The 16,782-nt window shown below is 40.8% G+C and overlaps 1 protein-coding gene and 1 pseudogene across 2 annotated transcripts in view; one reads left to right on the top strand and one right to left on the bottom strand.

Moving 5' to 3' along the window:
• Positions 1-16,782, bottom strand: part of EVI5 (ecotropic viral integration site 5) — a 275,206-nt gene that overhangs the window by 249,244 nt on the left and 9,180 nt on the right. The gene's annotated exons all lie outside the window — the stretch shown is intronic.
• LOC105738382 lies at positions 5,942-7,231 on the top strand (annotated as a pseudogene).

Here is a 16,782-nt window from a genome sequence, read left to right as displayed (position 1 = left end):
TTTACCCATCATCCATATCATCAACCTTGCCCACCATAACATACAAACACTTCATACATTCCATTATCCCTATGTAATTAAAACATATGTTTGGGCCGGGTGTGGTGGCTCACACCTGTAATCCCAGCACTTTGGGAGGCCGAGGTGGACGGATCACAAGGTCAGGAGATCAAGACCATACTGGCTAACACGGTGAAACCCCGTTTCTACTAAAAACACAAAAAATTAGCCGGGCATGGTGGCGGGCACCCGTAGTCCCAGCTACTCGGGAGGCTGAGGCAGGAGAATGGCATGAACCTGGGAGGCAGAGCTGGCAATGAGCCAAGATTGCACCACTGCACTGTAGCCTGAGCGACAGAATGAGACTCTCTCTCAAAAAAATAAAAATAAAATAAAAAACATATTTTTGGTTACACCAATATTCAGTGTATGTATTAACATGACTACGTAACTTTAGTCACAGTTGTTCTGAGGTATATTGTGACTACTTTTACTTTCTTGGACCAATTTTTTACTTTCCCTGGAGTTAATAAATGTCTTAATTGTTTAGCTTTATTTGTACCTATGAATTCAGCCCCAATTCATCCAATGATATAAATCTCCTCAACATATTCGAGCATATCACATGTGCTATCAATCTTATATTTTTGTACAAGTCCTTTCTGCAACCTTCTGACTTGCTCCATTCTGGACTAGTTGCTCTACAACTGGTACACAACTGTGATCCCAGGTATTCCTTTCACCTCTCTTGGATTGGATCATTTGTTTCCTAAACACTAGGTCTTCCCTTTGCTCAAAACACTCTTACTGTGGTGGAGTACCTCCTCTACTACCTTCCTGAAAGGGGTTGCATGAGAGGTGACTTTGAGACACTGCATATGTGAAAATGCTTTTTCTACTTCTTAAAAGGCAACGATTCTACAATATGAACAAATAAGCCTGGGCATTCAGAAGCTTTTAATATGGATACTCTAGCACATCTTTAATAATATATACAAAGGTCAGTTTCATCTACTATTTAACTTTCCAACAGGAGAGACTGCCTTGAATACCTCTATATCCCCGGTATCAAAGATCTTGTCTATCATAAACCAGATGCTCAATAAATGTCTCTGTGGAATAAATGGTAATTTCTACATATATATACAGTATCTATAAATATATGTAAATAAATATATATACCTAGTTAAGCACAATAGGTGTTTTTTTTTCTATTGTTACACTTGAAAATGACTGCACTATAAACTCTTAGATTACAAATAATTTTCCCAACCGAGCACAGTGGCTCACATCTGTAATCTCAGCACTTTGGGAAGCCAAGGTGGGTGGATCATCTGAGCTCAGGAGTTTGAAACCAGCCTAGGCAACATGGTGAAACCCCATCTCTACTAAAAATACAAAAAATTAGCCGGGCGTGGTGGTGCATGCCTATAATTACAACTACTTGGGAGGCTGAAGCAGGAGAGTTGCTTGAACCCAGGGGGCAGAGGTGGCAGTGAGCTGAGATCACGCCACTGCACTCAAGCCTGGGCGACAGAGAGAGACGCTGTCTTAAAAAAAATAATAATTTTCCCTTATACTTTTTAAGATATTGCCCTCTATTGTCTTTTTGCTTCCAGTATTCTTGCTGAAGAGCCTGAAACTACTCTAATTTTATTAACTAACCCATTTTTCCTTTACCTCTGGGAACTTCTCTATCTTCTCCTTAGCCCCTTAGTTGTGAAAATTCAATAAAATGTCTTTTTTATTTTTTTTTTTTTTTGAGACGGAGTCTCACTCTGTTGCCCAGGCTAGAGTACAGTGGCGCAATCTCAGCTCACTGCAGCCTCCGCCTCCTGGGTTCAAGCAATTCTCCTGCCTCAGCCTCCTGAGTACCTGGAATTACAGGCACATGCCACCATGCCTGGCTAATTTTTGTGTTTTTAGTAGAGACGGGGTTTCACCATGTAGACCAGGCTGATCTCGAACTCCTGGCCTCAAGTGATCTGCCCGCCTCGACCTCCCAAAGTGCTGGGATTACAGACGTGAGCCACTCACTGCACCCAGCCTAATGAAATGTCTTAATACAGATTTTTTTTCACCTATTGTGCTTAGCACTCCGATGGGCCCTTTTAATTTAGAAAAGGACCAATTGGAGTGCTAAGCACAGCAGGTTGTTCAGTTCTGGGAACTTTTCCTTTTTTGTGGGGAGCGGGGAGTCGACCTGCGCATGCTGCGGGGCGGCGGTGCAGCACAGCCCTGTTTTCCTAATTTCTTTTATGACATCCTCCTCCATATTTTCTTTCTTAAACTCCTGTCTCCTTGCCAGTCAGCTCACAATAAAGCTCTTTTTCTTTTCTCAAAAGCTGGTGTCATAGTATTGGGTTCTATGAGCGTCAAGCAGTGAGCCCACTGCTTACTAATACTAATACCAGTATCACTCATTGAACAAGAATTTATTTAGAATCTACTTTCTAAAAGAACACTTTATTGGGTGCTAAAAGTGTCATAAACAAAATAGGCATGGTCCTTTCCCTCACAGAGCTAGTTTAGTTAAGTCAGACAAATAGTGAACAAATAAATGCAGAGAAGGATACATGACATGAGGGCAAAACACTAAAGAACTTAATTTGATAGGGTGGATAAGGACTGCCTTTCTGAGGAGGCAACGTTTAAGATAAGATCTATGAAATGAGCAGAAAGAAGCCAGATAAACAAAGAGCCAGGCAAAAAAAAAAAAAAAAAAAAAAAAAGAAGGAAAATGTACAAAGGCCCTGAAAAACTGAACATTTTGATGGGTTAAAAACCACTCTCATCCAGTTGACATGGCTCAGGCCTGTGATCTCAGCACCTTGGATCACACCTTGGAAGGCCAAGGCAGCAGGATCACTTGAGCCCAGGAGTTCAAGACTAGCCGAGGCTACACTGAGACTTCATCTCAATCAACCAGTCAATCAACCAATCAATCAATCAATAGAAAAGCACTCTCTAATAGAAATATAAGGCAAACCACAAATGCAAGCCATATCAGTTAAGATTTTCTAGTAGCTGGCCGGGTGCAGTGGCTCACGCTTGTAATCCCAGCACTCTGGGAGGCCGAGGCGGGCGGATCACGAGGTCAGGTGATCGAGACCACGGTGAAACTCCATCTCTACTAAAAATACAAAAAAATTAGCCGGGAGTAGTGGTGGGCGCCTGTAGTCCCAGCTACTCGGAGAGGCTGAGGCAGGAGAATGGCATGAACCCGGGAGGCGGAGCTTGCAGTGAGCCGAGATTGCGCCACTGCACTCCAGCCTGGGCGACAGAGCAAGACTCCGTCTCAAAAAAAAAAAAAAAAAAAAAAAAAGATTTTCTAGTAACTATATTTTAAAAAGTAAAAACAAGAAAAACAAATGAAATTATAATACATTTTTAGCCCATATCAGTTATTTAAGATTTTCTAGTAGCTATATTTTAAAAAGTATAAACAAGTAAAACAAATGAAATTATATTTTTTAACCCAATATACTCAAAACATTATTTCAATAGATAAGGAATATGAAGAAATTATTAGTGTAATATTTTACATTCTTTAATATTAAGTCTGAAATTCAGTATGAATTTCACACGTACACCACATCTCAATTCAGACTAGTCACGTCAAGAGCTCACTCATCACATGTAGCTAGGGGCCTCCATATTAAACAACACACGTTACAAGAACTAAAAAGTACCCAAATGTGTGACTCAAAATTATACCTAATTTTGGAATATATTTTCTGAATATAATTAGGTATAATCCTCCATAGTAATACTGTCTCTCCACAATTTATAAATAAAAATAATCCACTAGGATATAGTTAAGTACTGTCTCTTGCTACATATACCAGCAAAATCCTAAACTGACAGGACTTTAGGTCTTTTACATTCTTCCATATTTTGAAAAATAAAAAAATTTAGCTTCAGTTAATATGCCTAGAAGGAAGTCTGAAATGAAAGTCGTCTACAGAAAAGATGGTATCCTAACCCAAGCCCCAGAGAACAATAGTGAAGTAAAAGCCACATGCCATAACTTCAAAATCAATGCCATACTCCCATAGCCAGGATAGCATTAGTAGCTGAGAGGCTTACTTTAACTACTATTCAGAAGAAACAATGTGGTCTTTACATGCTATCCAACAATGACTCATGATTCAAACATCAGGTTATCTCAGCTTTAGGGATTTAATATCCCTTCTAAATTTTTTACCTCCACCAGAATACTATCAATTTCACTCAACAAATACTTACTAAACATAGGCATAAGGCTAGAAATTGAGTGGGAAAATAAGTAAGACATATGGTTCCTGTCCTGTCTTCAAACTGCTCACTAGTAATGAAGTATGGGGAGGCAAACATAGAAACAATTACAAGTCTCTTTCTCTCATCCATTAGTACCAAACCTAGTAGCTTAATACATTAAATATTTATTATCTCACAGTTTCTGTATGTCAGAAACTGGAGTACAGTTTAGCTGGGCGATTCTGGCTCATGGTCTCTCATGAGCTTGCAGACAAGATCTTGGCTACTGCTGCTGTCATCTGAAGGCTTGACTGGGGCTGGAAGAGCTGCTTCAAAGATGGCTCCCTCATATGGCTATTGGCAAAAGTCCTCAGTTTCTCACCACGTGGACCTTTCCATAAGACTGCTGAGTATCCTCACCTTGTGGCAACTGGCTTCCCCCAGAACAAGAAAGCAAGACAGAAAATGCTTACATGACTTAGCTTCATAAGTCACTCAGACATTTTTGTAATATTCAATTGGTTACACAAGTCAGCCCTATTCAACATGGGAAGAAAGTGCATAACAGCATAAATATAAGGAGGTGGAGACCACTGACAGCCCTCCTGGGGGCTAATGACCTCATGTGACATATTATGTTCAACACACAAAGTTGAGCAATAATGAAAATGTAAAAGGGCATGCTTATATGATATACTGTTTATAAACATACATGTAAGTATAATGTTATATCTTAAAGAAGATGGGGATTATGTTTACAAGTACATTTACAATATTTATTTCTTAAGGTGGGTGATGTGAACATAGGCATTTTTTATTTTTTATTTTTGCATCTGAAATATTCATTATAAAAAAACTGATGCTTTGGGCCAGCTGTGGTGGCTCATGCCTGTAATCCCAGCACTTTGAGAGGCTGAGGTGGGTAGATCACTACAGGTCAGGAGTTCGAGACCAGCCTGGCCAACGTGTTGAAACCCTGTCTCCACTAAAAAATACAAAAATTAGCCGGATGTGGGTGGCGCACACCTGTAGTCCCAGCTATTCAGGAGGCTGAAGCAGGAGAATCACTTGAACCCAGGAGGCGGATATTGCAGTGAGCCGAGATCACACCACTGCACTCCAGCCTGGGTGACAGAGCAAGATTCCGTCTTAAAAACAAAACAAACCAACCAAAAAACCCAAAAACAAAAAACTGATGCTTTGTCTAAAGGAAATTAGTATTTTTAAAGACATTATTGCTGAATACATTCATTAATACAGCTGTTTAGGACGACTATTTGGAAGTATCCATGATACATGTCAATGGGCTGACTCAGAAATCCCAATGCTCAAATAAGCAAGGATCTACATACGGAAATTAATCACAGAATTGGGAGCCGCCTGCCAGTCCTTTAACAATGGGCGGAGCTTTGGCCGGGCGCGGTGGCTCACGCTTGTAATCCCAGCACTTTGGGAGGCCGAGGCGGGCGGATCACGAGGTCAGGAGATCGAGACCACAGTGAAACCCCGTCTCTACTAAAAATTACAAAAAATTAGTCGGGCGTGGTGGCGGGCGCCTGTAGTCCCAGCTACTCGGAGAGGCTGAGGCAGGAGAATGGCGTGAACCTGGGAGGCGGAGCTTGCAGTGAGCCGAGATTGCACCACTGCACTCCAGCCTGGGTGACAGAGCGAGACTCTGTCTCAAAAAAAAAAAAAAAAAACAATGGGCGGAGCTTGGCCAGAGCTGAGACTGGCGCTTCACAGCGGACTGTCTGCAGCACCAGCGGGGGCCGACGCCAAGGGGACTGGGGCTGTGAGGGCCTCGGGGCGGGACTGTAGTTGTCACGTCTGGCTGCATGCACCTCAGGGTCCCAGGGAGCTGGAGAGGCAGTGATGGCGAAGAGAGCTGGCTGCCAATATTCACCAAGCACTTGGTACAAAGAGCTGAAGTTGCCCTCATACAAAGGCCAGTCCCCTCAACTGAGTCTCAGCCAGTATTTTGCTGACTTGACTGCCATTGTGAGTGATCACGTCACGCTCTTTCTACTCCAGCATCTTGCTATTTACTAGAACTATTTATGGATTGCTGTGACATCTCTATCTAGCAGCTGTATTTAGCTGCAGTTTCCCATCTGCTTCTAGCAAGTAAATCTGAAGAAAAAGAAGATAGTGTGCCTAAGCTGGAACAGCTCAACAGCCTAGGTGTTATGACTAATATGAATGTAGTATTAACAAAACAAAATTTGCTACATGTGTAACTCTTATTATTAGAAACCTATCAGTGGAATGGACCTCCGCCTTCCAACAGCTGCCCATTTCATTGAATTTTTTCTCTCTGAAGTAGTACACAAAACAGATCTTCATGATGGCTGGCCAACGATTTGCCTGGAAAAGATTAAACACTACATAGCCAAATATGCAGATTTCCTGGAAGTACTGTTGCAAAATTACCCCTTTCTAAATTATGCACTTTCTTCAGTAGCTGCTACATGTATGGCTTCTTCGAGGATTACACTTCATCTTTCTCCAACATGGCCTACAAGACTACATCACCACATCATCTTACTGCTTACTCTTGGGATTTCTTAGTGCAGTGTACTGAACAGCTATTGACTGCTCATGATAATGGTGTGAAAGAAGCAAAGAGCAGGACCTCAATTGGCACAACTAAGTGTGTTCTAGACAGTCTCCCAGCCCTCACAGCCAGTTCACTTTCAGCAACCTCAGCATGTCAAACAGTCACATAGACCTCACCGCTGTATAGCCATCCTACATCAACCAAGCTGTTGTTAGCAGATGGTATCTACCACGCACGCCTCATCTTACAAACTACAGACGTGTCCTCCTGGCTTCCAAACTAGTGCTCAGGGCCTTGGGCACATGCGTACTGGTATTGGGATGTCCCTCACTGGCAACAGCAGCAGAAGTTAAGCCCCGTCTGAATGTTTCTTATAACCAGAGCTTTCAGACAAATGAACATTACCCTTGTATTACTTCATGCTTTAAAAGGTGATTATGTGTAAGGGTAATAACTGACCCAGACTGCTTTGTGACTTGAAGCTCTGGGTAAGCGTTTTGTAAACTTCCATTCAAAAGTAAAGAGATCCAAATGACATCAGAACTCTTCAGGTACCAGCACCAGGAAGACTGAATATCTCTTTCAATACACCATGAATACCTGAGAGGACTAAACAAACACTTTGACGGTGTGTATGTCAAATTCAGTTACAACAAATCCCTGTATGACAAAAATGCTCACGTCCTGGCTAATAGTTCAAATACTTCAAAAATATTCAATACAACAGAAAATTTGGACAGACTCCAATTTGCCATTTTGAGATTTGACCTATGGTAGATTCTGGGCCTAACATTGGCTTATAAGTCAAAAACAAACGTTTATCTTGGGCTTGCCAGACAAACTTGATGTAAAGTTAAAGTACTAATTTTTGAAGAGGTTTTTTTTTTTATTCTACAGTTTTGAGTTTTATCTTTGTTCTACAGAAGAAATTTTGAGTAAGTTTAAAGTCATGAATTCCTATGCTGTGGCAATCTGTACAACAAAAAAAATTTAGATGATTTTACGTAACTTCCTATTATAAATAGTATAGGTATATGGATTTATGTACTAAAATTAAGGCTGGAGTAGATCTCTTATTTTTAAAAAGAAAAAAAAAAATCAGGCCAGGTGTGGTAGCTCACACTTGTAATCCCAGCACTTTGGGAGGCCAAAATGGGTGGATCACTTGAGGCCGGGAGTTTGAGACCAGCCTGGCCAACATGACAAAACCCTGTCTCTATTAAAAATACAAAAATTAGCCGGGCATAGTGGTGCACGCCTGTAATCCTAGCTACTCAGCAGGCTGAGGCATAAGAATCACTTTAACCCCGGAGTTAGAGGTTGCAGTGAGCTGAGACTGAGCCACTGCACAATCCAGCCTGGGCAAAAGAGCGAGCGAGACTCTGCCTCAAAAAAAAAAAAAAATCACAGAATTATTTATAATAAGAAAAAACTGGTAATAACCACAATGTTCATCAATCAGAAAATAAGCAAATAAATCATGGCACTACCATACAACAGAATGTGATGCAGCCATTAAAAATAACATGGTTCCCAATTTGATGGAGCCAATCAAATATAGGTAAAGAATCGGATATACATACAATATAATACCATTTTTTGATAGGCTATGAAACTATTAACAGCTACCTCAAGATAGTAAGAATGTAGCAAGGGAAACAAAAACAGAGAAAGAAAACTTTCCTACTTTAGCCACTTCTGTATTTAAAATTTTTTAGTATCATGTAAGCCTTTTGTAATTTTGTTTTAAAAAGTTGGTTAAGGCTGGGCGTGGTGGCTCATACCTGTAATCCCAGCACTCTGGGACGCCAAAGCAGGTGGATTGCTTGAGCCCAGGAGTTCAAGATCAGCTTGGGCAACATGGCAAAACCCCGTCTCTACAAAAAATACAAAATTTAGCTGGGCATAGTGGCGCACACCTGTGGTCCCAGCTACTCAGGAGCCTGAGGCAGGACGATTGATTGAGTCTATGAGGTCAGAGGCTGCAGTGAGCCATTATTCAGCCACTGCACTCCAGCCTGGGTGACACGGCAAGACCCTGTCTCACAAAAAAAAAAAAAAAAAAAAAAAAAATCTGGTTAAGACAACAATCAGGCAGACCACATGCAAAATGTTAATGCAACAAAAAGTGAAAAAAGAACTCAAATTACACATATATTCAAATTAGATCAAAGATATAGGCAGAGACATGAAGAAAATACATCAAAATTAAAGGTTATGTCAGAATACTAAATTTGGGGTCAGAGAGAGTTCTTTCTCTTTTTTCTAATTATCTCCAATGTGGTTACATAAAACATAATTAAGGAATGAGATCTATACATCAAAAAAAAAAGGTGAAAGATGATCAAGAGGAGATAGAAAAAAAAAAAAAAGACACTAGACAGTAGCCTAAAGAAGATAAATACTGTCTAATGTAATTTTGTTTTTAAAGTAATTCTTAGCTGGGCGCGGTGGCTCATGCCTATAATCCCAACACTTTGGGAGGCCCAAGCAGGCAGACCGCCTGAGCTCAGGTGTTAGAGACCAGCCTGGGCAACATGGTGAAACCCCATCTCTACCGAAAATACAAAAACTTAGCCAGGTGTGGTGGCGCGCATCTGTGGTCCCAGATACTTAGGAGGTTGAGGAAGAAGAACTGCTTGAGCTCAGGGGGCAGAGGTTACAGTGAGCCGAGATCATGCCACTGTACTCCAGCCTGAGCAACAGTGAGATCCCATCTCAAAAAGAAAAAAAAAGTAATTCTTACGTGTAAATGTTTTCATTATAAGTGATCCATATTTATGGAAAAAAAGAAAACCAAGAAGAAAATTTAATTGTCAACAAACTCACCACTCACATAATCAGTGCTTTTTTTGAAAAAATGATGGAGCATGAACAATATATAGACAGACATCTAAGCCTCACTCAGAAGTAAAACTGTGAACTAGCTACAAGTCCTTAAGGGTTTCAAATAGACTTTTTTTTAAAAGTATATTTATAGTAAAACATATAAAATTTGCCATTCTCATTATTTTTAAATGTATGATTCATGGCATTTAATACATTCACAATCTTCTGCAACCATTAGCATTCTTTCCAAAACTTTTTCATCATCCCAAACAGAAATACTATATCCATTTCCCTTTCTTGCATCTCTGGGTAACCTCTAATCTACTTTCTGACTCTATGAATTTGTCTATTCTATATATATCATATAGGTAGGATCATACTTGTACGATTGTATGTAAAACTAGCCTTTTCTGTCTGGCTTATTTTACTTAGCATAATGTTTTCAAGGTTCATCCATGTTGTAGCATGTATCAGAACCTCATTCCTTTTTGTGGCTAAATAATATTCATATTCATACATATACAAATACCCCCATCCACATACATTTTGTCTATGCATTCATCTCTATGCTGAGGGACATTTGGGTTATTTCCACCTTTTGACTCTTGGGAATCATGCTGCTATAAACATGAGCATACAAGTACCAAACTGAGTTTTAATAGTTTGCTCTGGCTAAACTATAGAGAACAGAAGTAAGAGAAACTGCCAAAAGCAATTACCACAATAAAATTCAATATGTCATTAACTTTGTGATTTTTAATATTATTTATACTTCTTTTTCCAAATTTTCTTAAATATGTATTATTTTGCATAAATGAGGGGAAATGAATTTTTGTAGAGTCCTTTGTCATGACAAGAAAAATATGTTCTAATCTGAAAAGATACAAAGTAAGGAAATAAAAGGGAGAGAGCAACACAATGCTGAAGGTATCAGGAGATCATTACTGAGGTCAGGATTGCAGGTTAGCAGCACAGCTGAGAAGGGAGCTGACTTAGAGCCTAAAAGCATCTTTTTTTCTTTTTTCCTGTTCTGAATAAGAGAGGGTAATAGTCTTACCTCCATAATGACGAGCACAGCAGCTAGTATACACTAAACAACAAAAGTTGGCTAAAAGAAGCCGGGCACAGTGGTTCATGCTTGCAATCCCAGCACACTGGGAGGCTGAGGCGGGAGGATCACTTGAGGTCAGGAGTTTGAGATCAGCCTGGCCAAGATGGTGAAACCCTGTCTCTACTAAAATTACAAAAAAATTAGCTGGGTGTGGTGGCACACACCTGTAATCCCAGCTTCTTGAGACGCTAAGGCAGTAGAATTGCTTGAACCCAGGAGGCGGAGGTTGTAGTGACGCAAGATCACGCCACAGCATTCCAGCCTGGGCGAAGACTGAGACTCCGTCTCAAAAAAAAAAAAAGGTGGCATAAAGAATTAATGAATAGGCCGGGCGCAGTGGCTCACGCCTGTAATCCCAGCACTTTGGGAGGCCGAGGTGGGCAGATCACAAAATCAGGAGATCGAGACCATCCTGGCTAATATGGTGAAACCCCGTCTCTACTAAAAAAATACAAAAAATTAACCAGGCATGGTGGCGGGCGCCTGTAGTCCCAGCTACTCAGGAGGCTGAGGCAGGAGAATGGCGTGAACCCGGGAGGCAGAGCCTGCAGTGAGCCGAGATAGCGCCACTGCACTCCAGCCTGGGCAACAGAGCAAGACTCCATCTCAAAAAAAGAAGAATTAATGAATAGATAATTTCTATAGACCTCTAAGCTCTACCACCTATGTCATATTTTTTAAATTATTTATATTTTTAGTCTCAAATTGACTATTACAAGTACCTCAAGTTTCATAGTAAGTTTTATAGAAACCACACACTCAAAATAGTGGCTACTCCTTTTGTTCTTATGAAGACTCTTCATCAGCTCATTTCTTAAATGTTACTGGTCCCCAACATTCCAATTCCACTCTATCCTTCCTACACACACTCCCAGAGATATCTCATACTTCCTTTACCCCCAATTACTACTTACAAACAAAATGGAATTCATCACTCCTTCCCTTTAAATCTTTTCCTCCACAGTGTTCACTCTATTGTCATATCAACATCCAGCAGCCTATAACAGATACATAGGGGCCACCTGATCCCTACCTTATCCTCACCCCATATATCAAGTCTAAGGATTCCATGTCCTTATAGCGCTAGAATCCATAAGCTTATCTACCTCCCTACCAATTCCTTGGATAAGGAATACATCAATTTTCTTTCTTTTTTTTTTTTTTTTTGAGACGGAGTCTCCCTCTGTCGCCCAGGCTGCAGTGCAGTGGCGCCATCTCGGCTCACCACAATCTCCGCCTCCCAGGTTCAAGCAATTCTCCTGCCTCAGCCTCCCAAGTAGCTAGGATTACAGGCATGTGCCACCACACCCGGCTGGAATATATCAATTTTCAAGTGTATTACTTTACTGTGTGTTTTCCCTATTCCAAGTCTTATACCCCACTGTACTAGAATATTCTTTTTATTTTTTTTTTTTTTTGAGACGGAGTCTCACTCTGTCGCCCAGGCTGGAGTGCAATGGTGCAATCTCAGCTCACTGCAACCTCCGCCTCCTAGGTTCAAGCAATTCTCCTGCCTCACCCTCCTGAGTAGCTGGGATTACAGATGCACACCACCATGCCCAGCTAATTTTTGATTTTTAGTAGAAACGGGGTTTCACCATGTTGATCAGGCTGGTCTCAAACTCCTGACTTCGCGATCTGCCCGCCTCAGCCTCCCAAAGTGCTGGAATTACAGGCAGGAGCCACCACACCTGGCCTGCCCACTGTACCAGAATAATTTTTCTAAAACTCAATTCTGATTTGACACTCAACTAGATCTTTTATAGATGGCAGGGTGGAATGTAAAATGGTGTCATTTCTTGGGGAAAATTGTTTAGCATTGTCTTCTAAAGTTAAACATACATCTTCCCTACAACTCAGTAATTCCACCACTATTTATTTATCCAAAATAAATGAAAGTGTATGTCTACAAAAAGACTCACAGCCAAAACTTCATAGCGGCCGGGTGCAGTGGCTCATGCCTGTAATCCCAGCACTTTGGGAGGGTGAGGCGGGTGGATCATCTGAGGATAGGAGTAGTTCAGGACCAGCCTGCCCAACACGGTGAAACCCTGTCTCTACTAAAAATACAAAAGTTAGCTAGGCATGGTGTTAGGCACCTGTAATCCCAGCTACTCGGGAGGCTGAGGCAGGAGAATCACTTGAACCTGGGAGGTGGAGGTTGTACTGAGCTGAGATTGCACCATTGCACTCCAGCCTGGGCGACAAGAGCGAAACCCCATCTTAAAAGGAAAAAGCGGGGGGCGGGGGGGAAGGCATGGTGGCTCACACTTGTAATCCCAGCACTTGGGGAGCCCGAGGCAGGCAGATCACCTGAGGTCGGGAGTTCAAGACCAGCCTGACCAACATGGAGAAACCCCATCTCTACTAAAAATGCAAAATTAGCCCGACGTGGTGGCACATGCCTGTAATCCCAGCTACTCGGGAGGCTGAGCCAGGAGAATCTCTTGAACCCAGGAGGCGGAGGTTGCAGTGAGCCAAGATCGTGCCACTGCACTCCAGCCTGAGCAACAGGCTGTCTCAAAAAAAAAAAAAAAAAAAAAAAGACTTCATGGCTGCTTTATTCATAATAGCCAAATAGGAGATAGGACAAATAAATTGTATTATATTCATACAATGTATTAATATGCATGGATTAAAAAGAACTACTGATATGTGCAAGATCACGGATGAATTTCAAAAACGTTATTTTGACCAAAAGAAGCAGACACAAAAGAATACACACTGTGTTATTCTACTTATGTGAAGTTCAAGAACAAGAAAAACTAATCTATGATTAAAAGATATCACAACTCCAGACTGGGCAACAGAGCAAGACCCCAAAAACTAGCCAAGTGCAGTGGCACAAACCCTGTTGTCCCCACTACTTGGAAAGCTGAGGCAGGAAGATCGCTTGAGCCCAGGAGCTCAAGGCTGCACTGAGCTATGATCACGCCACTGCACTCCAGCATGGGAAACAGGGCAAGACCTCATCTCTGAAAACCAAATTAAACAATCACAAGAATGGGGATTAACTAAAGCAACCACAACAGGAATGATTCACGTAGGTGTATACCTTTATCAAAACTCTTTAAATTGGTCAGGTGCAGTGGCTCATGCCTGTAATCCCAACACTTTGGGAGGCCGAGGCAGGAGGATCACTTAAGCCCAGGAATTCGAGACTAGCCTGGACAACATAACAAGACCCCATCTCTATGAGAAAAAAAAATTTTTTTAATTAGGCAGGTGTGGCAGCACATACCTGTAGTCCCAGCTACTAAGGAGGCTGAGGTGGGAGGATTGCTTGAGCCCAGGAGGTCAAGGTTGCAGTGAGCCATGATCACCCCACTGCACTACAGTCTGGGCAACAGAGCAAGACCGTGTCTCCAAAAAAAAAAAAAAAAAAAAAAAAAAGAAAGAAAAACTTATACATTATTTCTGGAATTTTCCATTTAATGTTTTCAGACTGTAATTGACCACAGTTAAGTAAAACTGCAGAGAAAGGAGGACTACTGTATTCAAAGACATTACATTATTCATGACTTATCCCCAAAATTCATTTTCAATTTACTTGAAGGTCCTTTCACCATCAAATTATGCTTAGTTTTCCAAACTATCCTGATTTCTGGTATGCCTGAAGATATTACTTTTTTCTTCTACCTTTCTCATGTATTTCATTCAAATATATTATATAATTAATCATTAAAGCTACACTTTTATACAGTATCTGCTAACGCTGTTCTGATAAAGTCACTAGCATAATTTATGAGCACACTGGATTCATTTCTGACATACAAAAGATTTAGGACAAAGACAACAGCAAATAATCATTTAAGCACCAACTCAAAGACAAAATCCCCATCCTTCCTTCTATCTCAGTGCTTACGCTTTCCTATGAACAAACAAAAAAAGCATTTATCCATAATAAAGCAAGTTTTGTTCCTATCTCTCATCAAGGTCCCATTCAAGAACAAAGGAGCTAGCAGTTACTTAAGAGGAGTCCTGATAACAAACTTACAAGACACTAAATAGCAAAAACAACAACAAAAACCCAGATAATAGCCAGTTTAACTTTAGGGAACACTTTTCAGAGAGTTTAACTGTGTGAGTTGGATGAGCACAAAGAACAATTAACAAGGCACTAAACCCACATTGTTTTTGGCCACTTAAAAGGATAAACTGCAAACAGTACAAGCAGAGAAAGCTCTCTTGAAGTAAACAGCTAAAAATGCAAAATAAACATAACAGGCTAGTAGAAATACCTGGTGAGAAATGAGATGACACTTTGCAAGCAAACTTGGGGGGTCACAATCAACAGGTTCTAACAACAATTAATTAATCTACATTCTTCCAATGAGGAAGGACTATCGTAACACCATGAGAGATAGTAAAAATTCCCCATGTCATCTGATTCATATCTTGAATTTTATATACAAACACAAAAGTAAAATAGAGTCATGCACCGCATAAGAACATTTCAGTCAATGGATACCACATAGAAGAGGGTAGTCCCTGCCTGGGCGTAGTGGCTCACGCCTGTAATCCCAGCACTTTGGGAGACTAAGGCAGGTGGATCATTTGAGTTCAGGAGTTCAAGACCAACCTGGCCAACGTGGTGAAACTCCACCTCTAATAAAAATGTAGAAATTAGCCAGGTATAGTGGTGTGTGCCTATAATCCCAGCTACTAGGAGGCTCAGGCAGGAGAATAGTTTGAACCCAGGAGGCAGAAGTTGCAGTGAGCTGAGATAGCGCCACTGCACTCCAGCCTGCAAGACACAGCAAGACTCCATCTCAAAAAAAAAAACAAGAGGGTGGTCTCATGAGATTATAATATAGTACTTTTGGTGTATCTTTGCTGTTTAGATACACAAGTACCACTGTGTTACAACTGCCTACAGTATTCCATACAATAACATACTGTACAGGTTTGTAGCCCAGGAGCAAAAGGCTATATACCATATAGCCCAGGTGTGTAGTAGGCTCTACTATCTAGGTTTGTCTAAGTGTATTCTATGATGTTCATGCAACAGTGAAATTGTCTAACAACTCATTTCTCAGAACATATCCCCATTGTTAAGCAACACATGACTGACTGTTACTAACTTGTGGTAGAAAGAAAAGGCCAATGGGGATTCTGTGCAGTTGAGAAGCAGGCTTTTGTGTTTTATAAAACTTGTTAAAAATTAATTTGAGGCCGGGCATGGTGGCTCACGCCTGTAATCCCAGCACTTTGGGAGGCCGAGGCGGGCGGATCACGAGGTCAGGAGATCGAGACCATCCTGACTAACACGGTGAAACCCTGACTCTACTAAAATTACCAAAAATTAGCCGGGTGTGGTGGCGGGCGCCTGTAGTCCCAGCTACTCGGGAGGCTGAGGCAGGAGAATGGCATGAACCCGGGAGGCGGAGGTTGCAGTGAGCCAAAATCGCGCCACTGCACTCCAGCCTGGGTGACAGAGCAAGACTCCGTCTAAAAAAAAAAAAAAAAAAAAAATTTAATTTGAAGAGCAATATGTAGGGCTCGCAGGTTTTTATTTTTTGCCAAATATTAGAAGGAAAAATCTACTATCTAGAATCACTTCATAAGAAAAAGGGCATTTTAACACAGAAAAAGGATGGATATAATTTAAAGGTGAATAAATTGCATAAACATTGAAAACATTTCTATTTCATCATGAACTTCATGGTAAAAATTCTAACTCAAAGAGCAACATTTGGAAAGCTACTGACTTAGTGTTTTAAAGAAAATAAAAATATAGAATGTCAAAGAATAACAAAGCTATTAGAGATATTTAAAATAGAGACTTTAATGGGTGGTTTTATCATTCACTTTATGTTAACTATGTCCAGGACATGGATGAAACTAGAAGCTTTTTTCAAAATAAAAAATTCTGAGAACTACCTCTCCCCATGATTGGATTTAAGCATTATTAACTGAAATGATAAAACTATTATGACTCTTTTTTTTTTTTGAGATGGAGTTTCACTCACTGTCACCCAGGCTCTGCCTCCCATGTTCAAGTGATTCTCCTGCCTCAGCCTCCCAAGTAGCTGGGACTACAGGT

This window comes from Nomascus leucogenys, chromosome 12, assembly GCF_006542625.1.
Source record: "Nomascus leucogenys isolate Asia chromosome 12, Asia_NLE_v1, whole genome shotgun sequence".
NCBI lineage: Eukaryota > Metazoa > Chordata > Mammalia > Primates > Hylobatidae > Nomascus > Nomascus leucogenys.
This window is presented reverse-complemented; position numbering and strand designations above follow the sequence as displayed.